At 44.3% G+C, this 14,676-nt stretch overlaps 1 protein-coding gene across 2 annotated transcripts in view; it reads left to right on the top strand.

Annotated features, from left to right (window-relative positions):
• LOC137348255 (tensin-4-like) overlaps positions 1–14,676 on the top strand; it is a 117,593-nt gene that overhangs the window by 56,902 nt on the left and 46,015 nt on the right. The window contains exon 1 of one of the 2 annotated variants that reach the window (XM_068013674.1): positions 6,489–6,630. The exons of the other annotated variant lie outside the window; for it this stretch is intronic. The gene's annotated coding sequence lies outside the window, so the exon portion shown is untranslated. Of the gene's footprint in view, positions 1–6,488; positions 6,631–14,676 lie in introns of those variants that run through there. 2 annotated transcript variants of the gene reach the window in all.

A 14,676-nucleotide genomic window follows, 5' to 3' on the forward strand; every position in this document is an offset into this window, starting at 1 on the left:
GTCTGTAACTCACTCCCGGGTATCTGTTATTCTATATATAAACACCCTGAACCCCTCGATTAGATTCCAGTCTGTAACTCACTCCCGGGTATCTGTTATTCTATATATAAACACCCTGAACCCCTCGATTAGATTCCAGTCTGTAACTCACTCCCGGGTATCTGTTATCTGTATATAAACACCCCGAACCCCTCGATTAGATTCCAGTCTGTAACTCACTCCCGGGTATCTGTTATTCTATATATAAACACCCTGAACCCCTCGATTAGATTCCAGTCTGTAACTCACTCCCGGGTATCTGTTATTCTATATATAAACACCCCGAACCCCTCGATTAGATTCCAGTCTGTAACTCACTCCCGGGTATCTGCTGTTCTGTATATAAACCCCACTAACCCCTCGATTAGATTCCAGTCTGTAACTCACTTCCGGGTATCTGTGATTCTATATCTAAACCCCCCGAACCCCTCGATTACTTTCCAGTCTGTAACTCACTCTCGGGTATCTGTTACCTATATATAAACACCCTGAACCCCTCGATTAGATTCCAGTCTGTAACTCACTCCCGGGTATCTGTTATTCTATATATAAACACCCTGAACCCCTCGATTAGATTCCAGTCTGTAACTCACTCCCGGGTATCTGTTATTCTATATATAAACACCCTGAACCCCTCGATTAGATTCCAGTCTGTAACTCACTCCCGGGTATCTGTTATCTGTATATAAACACCCCGAACCCCTCGATTAGATTCCAGTCTGTAACTCACTCCCGGGTATCTGTTATTCTATAAATAAACCCCCGAACCCCTCGATTAGATTCCAGTCTGTAACTCACTCCCGGGTATCTGTTATTCTATAAATAAACCCCCGAACCCCTCGATTAGATACCAGTCTGTAACTCACTCCCAGGTATCTGTTATTCTATAAATAAACCCCCGAACCCCTCGATTAGATTCCAGTCTGTAACTCACTCCCGGGTATCTGTTATTCTATAAATAAACCCCCGAACCCCTCGATTAGATTCCAGTCTGTAACTCACTCCCGGGTATCTGTTATTCTATAAATAAACCCCCGAACCCCTCGATTAGATTCCAGTCTGTAACTCACTCCCGGGTATCTGTTATTCCATAAATAAACCCCCGAACCCCTCGATTAGATTCCAGTCTGTAACTCACTCCCGGGTATCTGTTATTCTATATATAAACACCCTGAACCCCTCGATTAGATTCCAGTCTGTAACTCACTCCCGGGTATCTGTTATTCTATATATAAACACCCTGAACCCCTCGATTAGATTCCAGTCTGTAACTCACTCCCGGGTATCTGTTATTCTATAAATAAACCCCCGAACCCCTCGATTAGATTCCAGTCTGTAACTCACTCCCGGGTATCTGTTATTCTATATATAAACACCCTGAACCCCTCGATTAGATTCCAGTCTGTAACTCACTCCCGGGTATCTGTTATTCTATATATAAACACCCTGAACCCCTCGATTAGATTCCAGTCTGTAACTCACTCCCGGGTATCTGTTATTCTATAAATAAACCCCCGAACCCCTCGATTAGATACCAGTCTGTAACTCACTCCCAGGTATCTGTTATTCTATAAATAAACCCCCGAACCCCTCGATTAGATTCCAGTCTGTAACTCACTCCCGGGTATCTGTTATTCTATAAATAAACCCCCGAACCCCTCGATTAGATACCAGTCTGTAACTCAGTCTCGAGTATCTGTGATCTATATATAAACACCCCGAACCCCTCGATTAGATTCCAGTCTGTAACTCACTCCCGGGTATCTGTTATTCTATACATAAACCCCCGAACCCCTCGATTAGATTCCAGTCTGTAACTCACTCCCGGGTATCTGTTATTCTATATATAAACACCCTGAACCCCTCGATTAGATTCCAGTCTGTAACTCACTCCCGGGTATCTGTTATTCTATATATAAACACCCTGAACCCCTCGATTAGATTCCAGTCTGTAACTCACTCCCGGGTATCTGTTATTCTATAAATAAACCCCCGAACCCCTCGATTAGATTCCAGTCTGTAACTCACTCCCGGGTATCTGTTATTCTATATATAAACACCCTGAACCCCTCGATTAGATTCCAGTCTGTAACTCACTCCCGGGTATCTGTTATTCTATAAATAAACCCCCGAACCCCTCGATTAGATTCCAGTCTGTAACTCACTCCCGGGTATCTGTTATTCTGTATATAAACCCCCGAACCCCTCGATTAGATTCCAGTCTGTAACTCACTCCCGGGTATCTGTTAGCTATATATAAACACCCCGATCCCCTCGATTAGATTCCAGTCTGTAACTCACTCCCGGGTATCTGTTATTCCATATATAAACACCCCGAACCCCTCGATTAGATTCCAGTCTGTAACTCACTCCCGGGTATCTGTTATCTATATATAAACCCACCGAATTCCTCGATTAGATTCCAGTCTGTAACTCACTCCCGGGTATCTGTTATTCCATATATAAACACCCCGAACCCCTCGATTAGATTTCAGTCTGTAACTCACTCCCGGGTATCTGTTATTCCATATATAAACACCCCGAACCCCTCGATTAGATTTCAGTCTGTACCTCAGTCCTGGGTATCTGTTATTCCATATATAAACACCCCGAACCCCTCGATTAGATTCCAGTCTGTAACTCACTCCCGGGTATCTGTTATTCTATATATAAACACCCCGAACCCCTCGATTAGATTTCAGTCTGTAACTCAGTCCTGGGTATCTGTTATTCCATATATAAACACCCCGAACCCTCGATTAGATTTCAGTCTGTAACTCACTCCTGGGTATCTGTTATTCCATATATAAACACCCCGAACCCCTCGATTAGATTCCAGTCTGTAACTCACTCCCGGGTATCTGTTATTCTATCTATAAACCCCCGAACCCCTCGATTAGATTCCACTCTGTAACTCACTCCCGGGTATCTGTTATTCCATATATAAACACCCCGAACCCCTCGATTAGATTCCAGTCTGTAACTCACTCCCGGGTATCGGTTATTCTATCTATAAACCCCCGAACACCTCGATTAGATTCCACTCTGTAACTCACTCCCAGGTATCTGTTATTCTATCTATAAACCCCCGAACCCCTCGATTAGATTCCAGTCTGTAACTCACTCCCGGGTATCTGTTATTCTATATATAAACACCCCGAACCCCTTGATTAGATTCAAGTCTGTAACTCACTCCTGGGTATCTGTTATTCTATATACAAACCCACCGAATTCCTCGATTAGATTCCAGTCTGTAACTCACTCCCGGGTATCTGTTATTCTATATATAAACCCCCCGAACCCCTTGATTAGATTCCAGTCTGTGACTCACTCCCAGGTATCTGTTATTCTATATCAAAGGCCCACGATCCCCTCGATTAGATTCCAGTCTGTAACTCACTCCCGGGTATCTGTTATTCTATATATAAACACCCCGAACCCCTCGATTAGATTCCAGTCTGTAACTCGCTCCCAGGTATCTGTTATCTCTATATAAACCCACCGAATTCCTCGATTAGATTCCAGTCTGTAACTCACTCCCGGGTATCTGTTATTCTATATATAAACCCCCCGAACCCCTCGATTAGATTCCAGTCTGTAACTCACTCCCAGGTATCTGTTATTCTATAAATAAACCCCCGAACCCCTCGATTAGATTCCAGTCTGTAACTCACTCCCGGGTATCTGTTATTCTATATATAAACACCCCGAACCCCTCGATTAGATTCCAGTCTGTAACTCACTCCCGGGTATCTGTTATCTATATATAAACCCACCGAATTCCTCGATTAGATTCCAGTCTGTAACTCACTCCCAGGTATCTGTTATTCTATGTATAAACCCCCCGAACCCCTCAATTAGATTCCAGTCTGTAACTCACTCCCGGGTATCTGTTATTCTATATTAAACCCCCCGAACCCCTCGATTAGATTCCAGTCTGTAACTCACTCCCGGGTATCTGTTATTCTATATATAAACACCCCGAACCCCTCGATTAGATTCCCGTCTGTAACTCACTCCCGGGTATCTGTTATTCTATATTAAACCCCCCGAACCCCTCGATTAGATTCCAGTCTGTAACTCACTCCCGGGTATCTGTTAGCAATTTTCCCCCAAGGTTTGTAAGTTTTAATTTGCCTTTTTTGCTGTCATGAAGAGTGGTTCTACAGAGCAATCGACAGATGTTGTCTGTGGGGAGACTCTGGTCTCCACTAATGCTCACAGCAATGAGTCAAGTTGCAGTTTAATACTCACCAGAATTCCTGGAGTTTCACCCAGTTCATGCAACATAGCTTCAGGAGTCAGTAAGTCTGTGCTGCTTATTTGCATCACTAACTGACCATACTAATACAACATGGGTTAGAACGTTAATGTTTGAATGGGTGAAGGAGCTGTAGATTTACTGCTACATTCCCACAGTTCTTGATAGTTGTCTCAATTGTTCTCTTTATCCAAAGCTCTGTTGGCCATGTCCTAACTCACACTACCTCCTATTCACCCATTGCCCTCGCTCTCTGACCTACATTGGCCCCTACTCTAGCAATACCTCAATTTTCAAATTCTCATTCTTGTTTTCAAATCTCTCAATGCCGCGCCCCTCCCTATCTCTAACCTCCTCCAGCCCCTCCGCCCTCCCAGATTGCTGCGTTCAACAAAAACTTGTATTCATATAGCACCTATAATGGAATAAAATGTCCCGGGGGTTTCACAGATGCATTGCGATTGATAAATTTCAGTACTGTGGTAGAGGGCGGAGTTCTGGGAAAAATGGGCACAGATTTAGGAGGCGACAACACATTCAGGAACTTTGGAAAGGAAATGAAGATGGGACAATAGTTTGCAAGGACAATGGAGTCAAGGGTGGGCTTTTTGAGGAAAGGGGTGATGGCGGCAGATTTAAAGGAGAAATGGCAACACCTGTAGAGAGAGAAACATTAACAATATCAGTTAACATGGGAGTCAGGAGGGGAAGTTGGGTAACATCTGAGCCAAGACAGTACAGGGAGGCAGGCTATTCCACATGGGGGGCATCACAGCACCCTGGCCTTGTTGACACCTACACATATGCAGTTTCTAGCCTAGGACATGGGCTAGCTTTCTGAGCCACAGTGAGACATATGACCAGTTAACTTAATGGAGCCTCAGAAATTCATAGTCTGCACGGCTTTGTGCCTTAAAGGCAACTGTGGAAGCCAAAGGGATGTGTTGAACAGGAGACTCATTACTGGATGTTTCAGGGGGCACTGGCCCTTGGCTTCCAAAAACAGCGACTGAATCCTCCAGCCTCTTTCTCCTTGCGATGACTCTTTGCTTCACAAAACACAGAAACTTACTTCAATAACTTCCCCGTCAATTCACAAATTATACACCAACACTGTATCTGGAAGATGCAATTGCCACATGACTGCTTGATTTCCATTACATCCTTGCAAACATTTTCAAGTCATTGTGTTTTTAGTGAAGTGCTAATTGTAAGTGAGAGTAGGGTAAAGTTCCTAATATTGGGAACTATACGCTAGGAAGGTTAGCAGACTGAGATTTCACCTCTGGGTTTGGAATGCAGAAAGTAGTTCAGGCAGACAGAAGGAAATTTTCTTTCTTAATTGAGGGTCAGTGTTCAAATGAAATGGATTTTTAGAAATCTCTTGGTTCTGGGTTCATTCTACATTTGAGCTGTTTCCACTGGGTCAGGCACACCATGGGGTAAAAAACAGTACATTTCCCTCTACACTGTCCCCATCAAATACTCCCAGGACAGGTACAGCACTGGGATTAGATACAGAGTAAAGCTCCCTCTGCACTGTCCCCATCAAACACTCCCAGGACAGGTACAGCACTGGGATTAGATACAGAGTAAAGCTCCCTCTACACTGTCCCCATCAAACACTCCCAGGACAGCTACAGCACTGGGATTAGATACAGAGTAAAGCTCCCCCTACTCTGTCCCCCATCAAACACTCCCAGGACAGGTACAGCACGGGGATTAGATACAGAGTAAAGCTCCCTCTACACTGTCCCCCATCAAACACTCCCAGGACAGGTACAGTACGGGGGTTAGATACAGAGTAAAGCTCCCTCTACACTGTCCCCATCAAACACTCCCAGGCCAGGTACAGTAACCCCCTCAAAGTCAGTTCTCCTCATGTTATAACTGAACAAAAATTGTCGAAATTAGCATACATGCAACAGGTATGGGCTTTAATCTCAAAGCTTGATGAAGCTTTGATTTTGAAAAGTGTTAGGTTGCTATGGTGAAAGGTTGGCTGTGTGGTGGGCGCTGTCTTGCAGTCAGAAAGGCAGTGTGTGTTGCAACATGTACCTCTGGTCTATGCTGTAAATCACTGAGGGAGTGGTTCCTTGGCTGATCTCAACTCTTCTGGCTGCAGTGCTCTTGTTTAAATCTGGCCCACCCTCTAGCAGCCACTGCAGTCATTTCTGTGGGAGGGAGGAAGCTTTAAAGGCTCTGCATGGCCACCAGGAATGTAGCATTTAACTGGGTCGTGCTTCACTAGATCAACTCCGAAACACTAACACCAGCAACAAACTCTCATTAGAGTAAAGAAGAAATTCAGCAGACACGGTTCTTCAAAGGTGAGTGTTAGGAGGTTTGTTTGTTTTTGGACAGAGTATCAGAAATTATTCAAGTCTTTTGAACCAGAAGCTCTGTGAAAGGAGAGTGAGGAATTAACACTGCACAGTTGAAATGGATGTTAAGCTTCTACCTGTCACTCTGGAAAGTGTTTAGTTTGTTTATTGAACCAGATGCGAGTTCAGGAACCTGGCAGATTTCTGTCAAAGAAAATGGTCCTAGTGATTGATTGATTGATGGTTAGTGTGAAATGTTTGAACAGAAAGCTGAATTTCAGAGCAGTCCTGATGCACAGATCGGGAGGTGTTACAATGCCAACATGATGCCCTGGTGAGGGGTAGGGATGCTGACTGGGTGTTTATAATGCCCCTGACACACTGAGTCCCTGATCTCAGCAGGGGAGGGATGGGTTTGGCTCGCATTGGTTGGGCAGTGCCATGTCATGAGGTGAAGGAGAGCAGGGGTATGAGGGGCACCTTCGAGTTGCTGCAAAGATTGAACAGCAGATTCTAGGCAGCAATGGGAGTTAATTGATTCATCTGCCTGTTCACTCTGCCCATGGAACAGGGACTGAAAACTCAAATCCTGTCAGACTTAGTCCAACAAGAAATGGAATCAATGTTTGAAATAAGAAGTGAAAAGGATGGAAAAGCAAAGCAAGGGAGAAGGATTCCTAAGGTTACTGTGGACTGGAGCTTGTGGATTAATGTCCTTTGCACAGAACTTGGTGAGACGAGTGCAGACATTGGAATTAAGGTTCTGTGATCAGCTCATTTTGTATCTGTCATTAGTGATTCAGTCAGTCTTCCAGCTTCTTTACTGCTCATTTAAAGTGGAAACTTGTTTTTCACTTACTCATGTTTGGCTAATACTTTGGAGGAAAGTTGCTGAAATAATAAAGGTTCTGTAACCAGAGGGCACAGATTTAAGATCACTGGCACCAGAGAGATGAGGCTTTTTTTTACACAGTGAGTTGTTGTGATCTGGAATGTGCTGCCTGAAAGGACGGTGGAAGCAGATTCAATAATAACTTTCAAAAGAGAATTAGGTAAACATTTCAAACGATAAAATTTGCAGAGCTATAGGTTTTGAGATTAATTGGATAGCTCTATCAAAGAGCCAGCACAGGCTTGATGGGCCAAATGGTCTCCTGTGTTTCATGATTGTATGTTTCCCTGATTCTATTATTTAAAATTCACAGGGTTGCCGTCTTTAAATCTTGGCACATGGTGACGCTTGGCTCCGAATCATTTCTAACACTTGTCTGAAAACAATTAAACTGCCCCCACTTTACACAGGCATGCACTGTAGAGTGTTACTGAATCCTGTAGCTGGAGGGATCTGACAAGTAATGCACAGTCTGTGCAGGCCAGAAGTACTGAGTGCAGGGTTTTATAAGGGTTTGATTTGGGACAGGTTCAGCTTGAGGAATCCTGCAGGAGGTTTGAGAAATTCAAGCAGATTCGCACCTGCAGTCAGTCTGATTTTTTTTATTTCCAAAATATACTTTATTCATAAAAATCTGTAAAAATTACATTGCCAAACAGTTTCCAAACAGCACCAAAAAATACAAACATTGCAAGGGAGATCAGTTTCCTTCAATACTGTCATGGGTTTCTTCCCAACCCTTCCGTTTCACAATTGTCATGTCAATTACAGTTTTACATTTACAGCAATTGAGAATATTAACGATACAGTTCGAGGGGTTTCCCATTGATCCAGCCCCTCAGTCCAGCTTGGTGGGGGAACCTTACACTGTGGTCTTTCCTTATTGAGCCTTTGCTGCGGCTGCCCCAAGCTTTAGTGTGTCCCTCAGCACGTAGTCCTGGACCTTGGAATGTGCCAGTCTGCAACATTCGGTCGTGGACAACTCTTTGCGCTGGAAGACCAGCACGTTTCGGGCAGACCAAAGGGCGTCTTTCACCGAATTGATAGTCCTCCAGCAGCAGTTGATGTTTGTCTCGGTGTGCGTCCCTGGGAACAGCCCGTAGAGCACAGACTCCTGTGTTACAGAGCTGCTTGGGATGAACCTTGACAAAACCACTGCATCTCTTTCCACACTTGCTTTGCAAAGGCACATTCCAGGAGGAGGTGTGCGACCGTCTCTTCCCCACCACAGCCAACGCGGGGGCATTGTGCAGAGGGGGCGAGACTTCGGGTGTGCATGAAGGATCTGACAGGGAGGGCCCTTCTCACCACCAGCCAAGCTACGTCTTGGTGCTTGTTTGAAAGTTCTGGTGATGAGGCATTCCGCCAAATGACTTTGACGGTCTGCTCGGGGAACCATCCGACAGGATCCACCGTTTCCTTTTCCCGTAGGGCCTTGAGGACATTCCGTGCAGACGACTGCCTGATGGACCGGTGGTCAAAAGTGTTTTCCCGCAGAAACTGCTCCACGAAGGATAGGTGGTACGGCACCGCCCAACTGCATGGAGCGTTCCGCGGCAATGTGCCCAGGCCCATCCTTCGCAACACCGGGGACAGATAGAACCTCAGCACGTAGTGACACTTGGAATTTGCGTACTGGGGATCTACACACAGCTTGATGCAGCCGCACACGAAGGTGGTCATCAGGATGAGGGCCACGTTGGGTACATTTTTCCCGCCCTTGTCCAGAGATTTGAACAACGTGTCCCTCCGGACCTGGTCCATTTTACATCCCCAGACGAAGCGGAAAATGGCTCGGGTGACTGCCACAGCGCAGGAGTGGGGTATGGGCCAGACCTGCGCCACGTAGAGCAACAACGTGAGCGCCTCGCACCTGATGACCAGGTTCTTACCCACAATGGAGAGAGATCGCTGCCCCCACATGCCCAACTTTTGTCGTACCTTGGCTACTCGCTTCTCCCATGTTTTGGTGCACGCCCCGGCCCTTCCGAACCATATCCCCAGCACCTTCAGGTAATCTGACCTGACGGTGAAGGGGACAAAGGATCGGTCAGCCCAGTTGCCAAAGAACATGGCCTCGCTCTTGCCATGGTTAACTTTGGCTCCCGAGGCCAGTTCGAACTGGTCGCAGATGCTCATCGGTCTGTGCACGGACAGCGGATCCGAGCAGAAGACAGCGACGTCATCCATGTACAGGGAGGTTTTAACCTGAGTGCCTCCGCTGCCTGGGATTGTCATCCCTCTTATGCTCGCATCCTTCCTAATAGAGTCAGCAAAGGGTTCAATACAGCAAACAAACAAGACCGGGGAGAGAGGACAGCCCTGTCTGACTCCAGATTTGATCGGGAAACTTTCCGATTCCCACCCGTTGATTGAGACTGCGCTACTGATGTTTCGCACCTGCAGTCAGTCTGATGACCACAAGGAAAGCTGTCAAACAGATTTTAATGTGCTCACTTCCTCTACACCTGCTGCCTTCTGGTTCCTGTGCTATCATTTCAAAGTGATTGAGCCAAAGAATAAAATAAAATGTAATATAAAATGTGGCAGAGGTGTCTATAAAGTGCACCTTTAGCTTAACAAGTTCCAGGTGAAACAGCCTGGGGTTTATGGCTTTAGAGTCATCTGCTTCCTGGGAGTCTCCTGTGTTTCTAAATGGATATAACTTCCTATCTGTATCTACCAGTGAGCCAGTGGGACGAATCTGCTCCATCCTCTCGGACCCCAGCCAATACACTAAAACAAAAAGCGTCTGATCCAGGGGGACATGGTGGTGTAGAAACCCAGAGGCTCAGGCTAATGCACCATGGCACCTAGTGGAATTTAAAATTCAATTAATTAATAAAAAAATCTGGAATTAAAAGCTCTTCTCAGTAATGGTGCCATGAAACTATCATTTATTGTTGCAAAAACCCATCTGGTTCGCTGATGTCATTTAGGGAAGGAAATCTGCTGTCCTTACCTGGTCTGGCCTACATGTGACTCCAGACCCACAGCAATGTGGTTGACTCTTACATGCCCTCTGAAATGGCCTAGCAAACCACTCAGTTCAAAGGCAATTAGGGATGGGCAACAAATGCTGGCCTTGCCAGTGATGCCCATGAAAGAATTGAAAAAAAACTTGTTTAATGTCATGTTGTGTAAACTATTGGAATCTATAATTTGAGACAAAACATATAAGAATTCCAAAATGCACAAGTGAATTAAGGACTGCTGGAAGATTTTTTAGAAGTTGTGTTTGACAAATTTAATGGAGTATTTTGAAGGAATGCCTGCTTGGATAGATGAATAGAATGTAATAAACACAGGGTATATTGATTATCAGAAGGTGCTTGACAATGCGTCTCACACACGTTCTTTTAGAAAAATTCCAGAATATGGTATAAGAGGAAATGTCGCAACACAGGTAGAATGTTTGTTAATAGACAAGGAACAAGGAGATGGGATAAATGGGTGTTTTTCAGACTGAGGAAGGGTTGGGAATGATGTACCCGAGGGATCAGTGCTCTAAATGAATGTAAATGGGCAGAGCAGGTGAGTGAATGGGCCGACAAATGGTAGGTGCAGTTCAGTGTGGATCAGTGTGAGATGATACATTATTGTAAAGAACAAAAAAACAAGGATTGGGAATGTACACCAACACTGAAGGATGGGAATGAACAAAGAGACCCAGGGGTACAAATACATAATTCCCTGAAACTGGGAGTGGAGGTAGATAAAGATATAAAAAAGGCCAAAAGCATTTTGTGTTTTATAAACAGAGGCACTGATGATAAAGATGTGCAACATGATAGTTAGAGACTGGGGGGAGGTTTGGAGTGCTCCTTTATAGAAAGAACGTTAAGGCCATCAATAGAGTCTGGTGTGGATTCGCTAGGCTGGTGCCAGGGATGGAAAAGGATAGTTATGAGGAGAGAATTGAGATAGTGAAACTGTTTCCACTGGAGCACAGAAGCCTGAGGAGATTTAGTAGAGACTTTTAAAATTCTGAAGAGTTTTGTTAGAATGAGTTTTCTGGTTGGGAAGTAAGTGATAAGGATCATCAATTTAAAATGATCACTGTGGAAGTGAGGAGAAAGGTTGGGAGAGATTTCTTTACATACAGAGTTACTGGAATGGTCTGGGAATAAATATTTGGAGCAGAGAAGATAAGGAGGGTATGGGGAAAACATTGGGATGCAGAATTAGTTTTGGATTGCTACAGCAAAGAGCCAGCACAGATACGATGGGTGGAATTGCCTCCTTCAATGCTGTAAGTGTCTGTCGTTCTATGGTTCTAAGTTATGGGAGGAAGTGCTACCCGAATCAAAGTTAACCAATGGTTGCACATTGGGTCCACCTCCACACACTGGGAATAAGTGGCAAAATTATTCAGTGCATCCTTGTACTGATCAGAGAGGAGGCTCTCCTTGGAATCTTTGGCACTCGATCTTCAAAATGGTAAAGTTACATTGAAGAGTGTTCAGTAAGTGACAAGAAGGATTCAGCCATTTAGATGTGTGAGTTATGTGGAAACACTACAAAGTTGAAATTGTTTTAGAGAGTTTTTTTAATGTGAGCAAGGATATCAAATTTTAAAATAAAGGGCATTGGGTTCAAATTAATAAATCTGCACAGAGACCGCGGATTAGAGATAACTTAATGACCCATTGAACTATTGAATGCATCGCAATCTCGCAGCAAAGGCAGCTGATGTTGTTCACTCCTAAAGGAACTGGATCAATTAAACCAGCCTAATGCCTATCTGCCAAACATTCAAAGGGATTGTAAAAGCTCCTATAGGTACGTAAAAAGGAAATGTTTGGACAAGACAAATGTGGGTCCGTTGCAGGCAGAGTCAGGAGAATTTATAATGGGGAATAGAGAAATGGTAGTGAAGCTAAATGATTACTTTGTGTCTGTCTTCACTGAGGAAGATACAAGAAATCTCCCAGAATTAGAGATCCAAGGGATTAGGTAGAATGAGGAATTGAAGGAAATTAGTATTAGTAACAAGGTTGTATTGGAGAAATTAATGGGGCTCTAGGTTGATAAGTCCCCAGGACCTGATATTCTACATCCCAGAGTGTTGAAAGAGGTAGCTATAGAGATAAATTCCAAATGAATATATATAAATTCTATAGATTCTGGAATGGTTCCTGCAGAGTGGAAGGTAGCAAATGTCACCCCACTATTTAAGAAGGGTGGGTGAGAAAACGGGGAATTACAGACCTGTTAGCCTTACATCAGTAGTAGGGAAAATGCTAGAATCTATACTAAAGGATATGATAAATGGACACTTGGATAATAATGATCTGATTGGGCATAGTCAACGTGGATTTATGAAAGGGAAATCATGTTTGATGAATCTGTTGGAGTTTTTTGAGGATGTTACTATCTGAATTGATAAAGGGGAGTTGGTGGACGTGGTATACTTGGATTTTAAGAAGGCTTTTGATAAAAACCCCCCTACAGGAGGTTGGTTAGCAAATTAAAGCACATGGGATAGGAGGTAATATACTGGCATGGATTAAGGATTGGTTAACAGGCAGAAAACAGAGAGTCAGGATAAACGAGTCATTCTCACATTAGCAGGCTATGACTAGTGGGGTACCACAGGGATCTGTACTTGGGCCCCAGCTGTTCACAATATATATCAATTATTTGGATGTGCGGACCAAATGCAATATTTCCAAGTTTGCGGATGACACAAAACTAGGTGGGAATGTGTGTTGTGAGGAAGATGCAAAGCGGCTTCAAGGGGATTTGGACAGACTTAGTGAGTGGACAAGAATGTGGCAGATGGAATATAATGTGGAAAAATGTGAGGTTATCCACTTTGGTAGGAGGAATAGATGCGCAGAGTATTTCTTCAATGGTAAGAGATTAGAAAGTATAGATGTACAAAGGGACCTGGGTGTCCTTATCAATAAGTCACTGAAAGCTAACATGCAGGTGCAGCAAACAATTAAGAAGGCTAATGATATGTTAGTCTTTATCACAAGAGGATTTGAGTACAGGAGTAATGAAGCCTTGCTTCAATTGTATAGAACCTTGGTTAGACAGCACCTGGAGTACTGTGTGCAGTTTTGGTCCCCTTACCTTAGGAAGGATATTATTGCCATAGAGGGAGTGCAACGAAGGTTCATCAGACTTGTTCCCGGGATGGCGGGACTGTCCTATGAAGAGAGATTGGGGAAACTGGGCCTGTATGCCATAGAATTTCGAAGAATGAGAGGTGATCTCATTGAAACCTACAAAATCCTTAAAAGGATAGACAGGGTAGATGCAGCTAAGATGTTTCCCCTGGTTGGGGAGTCCAGAACCAGGGGACACAATTTCAAAATAAGGGGGAAGGCACTTAAGACAGAGATAAGGAGAAATTTCTTTACTCTTTGCAATTCTCTACCCCAGGGGGCTGTGGAAGCTCAGTCATTGAGTATGTTTAAAGCAGAGATTGACAGATTTCTAAATACCAATGACACAAAAGGATATGAGGATAGTGTGGGAAAAAAGGCATTGAAGTGGATGATCAGCCACGATCGTACTGAATGGCGGAGCAAGATCGATGGGCTGAATGGCCCAATCCTCCTATGTTCCTACATTACAATACCTCTGCTCAGGGGTAGACTTCCAATGGGGTGAGATTTTCTCCTGCCCCAATCACAACCCCTATCCCATTTCCCTGAATTGGACAGCAGGATTCCAGTGAGATTCTAACCATTGGGAGGGAGCTAGTCAGTGTGAGGGCAGAAATAAAGCTAGCGAGGACAATGCCACAACACTAGAGGAAACAGCGAAGAACCTGTACTGGGGCAGAAGCACTTCGAAGGTCAAATGACCTGTCCCCCTTCCCTGGCATCCTGGCCAACATTTATCCCTCAACCAAATTGCAAAAAACAAATTATCTGGTCATTGATGTTTGTGGGATCTTGCTGTGTGCAAACCGGCTGGCAAGTTTCAATCACGATGAAGCATTTGGCACATCCTAGAGTTGTGAAAGGTGCTATATAAATGCAAGTTCATTCTTCCTTCGTGGGGCACACAGACGGGAAATCATCCAGGGACTTGGGCCTTGTGCCAGTCACTCTCTGCGGGTGGGAATGAGTGACCAGCAACTGCGCCAATTGGGGAAGAGAACTCCCCCTAGTTCTATTCAAAGAGAGAGGACAGCAAATGCT

The sequence above is a fragment of the Heterodontus francisci genome, chromosome 33 (genome assembly GCF_036365525.1).
Source record: "Heterodontus francisci isolate sHetFra1 chromosome 33, sHetFra1.hap1, whole genome shotgun sequence".
Lineage (NCBI taxonomy): Eukaryota > Metazoa > Chordata > Chondrichthyes > Heterodontiformes > Heterodontidae > Heterodontus > Heterodontus francisci.